The 4,558-nt window shown below is 44.8% G+C and overlaps 1 pseudogene; it reads left to right on the forward strand.

Moving 5' to 3' along the window:
- The first annotated feature begins 1,458 nt into the window (after nt 1-1,458).
- Nucleotides 1,459-3,925, forward strand: LOC105474184 (proteasome subunit beta type-3 pseudogene; annotated as a pseudogene).
- The last annotated feature ends 633 nt before the right edge of the window (nt 3,926-4,558 follow it).

Consider the following 4,558-nt stretch of genomic DNA (forward strand, 5'->3'; position numbering starts at 1 on the left):
TTGATGTGACTACCAAATGAGATGATGCAATGAAATTGCACAAGTGCTCTATTCATTGCTAGGCTGCAAATCTTTTCTTTTTTTAAATGTTGAGAGACAAAAGTAATTGTGGAATTATTATGGCTGTGATTACAGTTGTGCTTCACGGAGATGGTCCCATTCGGAGCAGGTAATGATTGTGGCAGAGGCACTGGGTGCTGTGGAGCTGGGGAGCAGGCCTCAGGGAAACAGAGAGACTTGACTGACCCCAGGGAATTAATTAAAACTTACCCAGCAGCTGTGGGGAGAAAGTATTTTTTAATCATTACGTTGCATTCGGATGTAGACCATTTACTGCTTAGACTTTTAGAGTAAAAATGATCTCAGGGGTTTACAGAGGCCTGTCCCCTGTCTCAAGTACTCTCTCTCAGGAACTCTTAGCACAGGTAAGATCTTTGCTCACACATTTTCTGCAAGAAAACAAAACAAAACAAAACAAAAAACAAAACCAAACAAATAAACAACGGCACCACCGCAGAATTTTGCCTAGGTGAGTCAAGAAGTTGCAGGGTTCAGGGTAAATGGCTTCCCCAGACTTATGTGGGAATACACCACCCAGTGCTGCCCACCTTTGGGCCCTCTCTCCTAGCAGCTCTGTTCCCTCATCTGTGTTCATGATCTCTAGGGAAGAGACCACCACAATTCTAATTTCTTGGGTCTAATTGCAATGTCTTCAACTACAGCTTGAGGCCAGTTTCACCTTCTAACTTTGTGGGTTGGCCAACAGCCTCTGATTCCCTTTCTTTTTGGTTTTTCTTTGTAGACCTCTGTGGTCATGGTCTCCCTTCTCTTATGTTCATGTTATTCTTCAGTTCATTTTCCCTTCCCTTGACTTCCCTCATTCCTTCCTTCTCCATTTGGAGGACGTCCCATTTGGAGTGAGAGTGGACTGTCTTGTGCATGGGTATACATTTTCACAGGACCTGTGGCCTCTGTCCTGTGCTGCCTCACACCTTGCCCTTAGGTGCTCTGGCTTGAGCTCATTGGCACTTAGGGAGCCCCGGCCATGGGGGCATCAGGGAAATTCTGCCCCTATCTCTGGCCATGCTTGACACTCTCCTGCCAGGGCCACCTCTTGCACCATCTTTGTCCCCTATCTCAGTGTGCCTGTTCCTCCCCCAGGATCCATGTAGAGACACTGAGTTCTGCTGTTGAGGCAGGAGCATGGAAGAGGCTTCTGTCTTGGGAAGGCAGGCTTGTGGCTTAAACTCTTCCTATTCATACAATGTCTGGTCCCATGGTGGCCTGTGTGACCCTCTGAGCTTTGCACTCTGGACTTCAGTGAAGTAAGTCTCTGGGATCTTGCACCCATGGAAGCACCCTCAGTCTCTCCGGGGCCCAGCTGTGGTACCTTACATCACCAATGGCCCCTTCCTTCCCCTAAACTTTGATCCCTGCCTCTGACTTCACGGCTCTGCGATGGAACAGGTGCTGATTGGAAAAGCTACCTTTACTGGTGGTGATTACTTTGGGCTTTCCTGGCTGCTTTCTGTGGGTAGGATTGTCCTGCACACACACACACACACACACCCCTTGACACATTCAACACAGGTACATGTCCACACATAGACTTGCAGTAGATGGGCTGGTGGAACAGCCCTAGAGCCAGTGTTAGACCAGCATCCTGGAGTCATGGATTCAAGCCCCAGCTCTGACCCTCCGTGACTGTGGATAAACCATATTCTTCTCTGCCTTTGTTTCCTCTTCTGCCACATGATGGAATAAGAGCAGATGTCTCCAAGGCATCTTCTTCCTGTGATCCAGAGGCAGACATGTTACAGAGACAGGAGGGGTGGGCATTGTGTTTGGAGGCTGGGTTTATAGTGTCTAGTTTCACTGGCTTAGGGGGCAGATAGACTAAGTTTGGGTCTGGCTCTGTTGTTGTAGGGCTGTGTGACCTCGGACAAGGCATTCCATTTCTCTCACCCCAGTTTCCTCATCAGTAAAGTGGGATTATTTAAACTTTGTATCAGGTGGTGGTTTATGTAACAGTGCCGTGTCCTATACATGACATATATTATTAGTAGTCTTAGCTCACTCATTAATTCACTAATTGATCTTGGGTAAACTAAATGAATTCTTCTCGACTTCATCGTCCTCCTGTGCAGACTGAGGGGTTTGGACCAGTAGAAGATGTTCAAGACCCGCTTTACCGTCTCCCAGGCAGCTCAGGGAGAGGGGATGCCTTGTTGAACATGGCTGTTCAGAGATTTACCACACGGGGGCGATATGACCCCATTTGAACCGGCTCCAGAACGGCAGATTTTTGGGAAAAACAAACAAAACTCCAAGTTTTGGTCCATTTTCAGACTCTCCGCCTTCTTATTTTTATTTTTGACTTACCTTAACCAGAAATTTCGGAAATTTTGCACATCTTAAAGCTGGAAACAATGTAAGTACTTAGCACTCTGTGTTCTGCTTGTAGCCTTTCTACCACGCATGCATTTAAAAAATGTGCACTGACGGCCAAGCGCGGTCTCATGCCTGTAATCCCAGCACTTCGGGAGGCCAAGGCGGGCGGATCACGATGTCAGGAGACTGAGACTATCCTGGCCAACATGGTGAAACCCTGTCTCTACTAAAATAACAAAAATTAGCTGGGTGTGGTGGTGCGCACCTGTAGTCCCAGCTACTCAGGAGGCTGAGGCAGGAGAATTGCTTGAACCCGGGAGGCGGAGGCTGCAGTGAATGGAGATCACGCCATTGCACTACAGCCTGGAGACAGAGTGAGATTCCGTCTCAAAAAAAAAAAAAAAAAAAAAAAAAAAAAGCACTGACAACTGGGAAACATTCACTACTGATCAAATTTTTTTTTTTTTTGAGGCAGGGTTTGGTTTTGTCTCATGGGCTGGAGTGCAGTGGTGCGATCTCAGCTCACTGCAACCTCCACCTTCTGGGTTCAAGTGATTCTCTCACCTCAGCCTCCCGAGTAGCTGGGACCACAGGCGGCGCCACTTCACCCGGATAATTTTTGTATTTTTTTTGTAGAGACGGCGGCGGGTGGGGGCCGGGGTTCCCTATGTTGCTCAGGTTGGTTTTGAACTCCTGGGCTCAAGCCGTCCCCCCACCTCGGCCTCTCAAAGTGCTGGGATTACAGGCGTGAGCCACCGCACCCGAACTACAAAATAAAACTATTGATAAAACATTTCTAAAGGCTTAAAGTAGGCACAATTGGTTAAAAATAAATTAGGCGTTAAAAATGTCAAAATAAGGAAAGGCTAGATCCAGTTTACCGGAATTGCGCTGGTGATGGACGGTTCCTAGTATACCACAATCATGTCTATTAACCGAGGGGCCGTCATGGCCATGAAGGAGAAGAGTTGCCTGGCTATAGCTGCAGACAGGCGCTTCGGAATCCAGGCCCAAATGGTTACCACGGACTTCCAGAAGATCTTTCCCATGGGTGACTGGCTCTATATCCATCTGACCCGGCTCGTCACTGACATCCAGACAGTTGTCCAGTGCCTCAAGTTCCGGCTGAACCTGTGTGAGTTGAAGGAAGGTCGGCTGTCAAATCTTACACCCTTATGAGCATGGTGGCCAAGGCCTCTTGTCTGAGAAACGGTTTGGCCCCTACTATACTGAGCCAGTCATTGCTGGGTTGGACCTGAAGACCTTTAAGCCCTTTATTTGCTCTCCAGACCTCATTGGCTGCCCCATGGTAACTGATGACTTTATGGTCAGTGGCACCTGTGCAGAACAAATGTATGAAATGTGCGAGTCCCTCTGGGAGTCCAACATGGATCCAGAACACCTGTTTGAAATCATATTCCAAGCCATGCGGAATGCTGTGGACTGGAATGCAGTGTCAGGCATGGGAGTCATTGTTCACATCACTGAGAAGGACAAAATCACCACCAGGACACTGAAGGCCCTAATGGACTAACCCTGCTCCCAGAGCCCACTTAAAAAAAAAAAAAAAATATATATATATATATATATATCCTTTCTTAAAAATATCAAAATACAATAAAACATTCCATCATTTTGTTTGAATGTTTTATACACTATTTTCCTATTGTATGATTAGTGGATCTCAAATATAAAAATACAAAACCAAAACAACATAACGAACACCCAAATCCATTCCACTTAGAGCTTATCATTGTTAATACTTTGGTATGTATGTGTCTATCTATCATCTATTGACCTGAATGCATATATTTTATGTATCTAGATACATATTTTATCCAGATATGTATGTATCTATCTGTCATGTATTGATCTGAATACACATTTTATTGAAAATTTAATATTTTTAACCTTTTTTATCGTTTAGCAATATATTATAAACTTCTATGTCAAAAAACTTCTAAAGAATAACATTTTGTTTTGGAATAGTTTTGGATTTACAGAAAAATCGCTAAGATAGTACATACGATTCCCATATACTCCACACCCAGTTTCCTTTTTTATTGTCTTAAATTAGTAGGTACATTTGTCACAATTAATGAACCAATATTGATACATTATTATTAATTCAAGTCTGTACTTTAGTCAGATTTTCTTAGTTTTCATT

Source organism: Macaca nemestrina, chromosome 10 (assembly GCF_043159975.1).
Source record: "Macaca nemestrina isolate mMacNem1 chromosome 10, mMacNem.hap1, whole genome shotgun sequence".
Taxonomy (NCBI): Eukaryota; Metazoa; Chordata; class Mammalia; order Primates; family Cercopithecidae; genus Macaca; species Macaca nemestrina.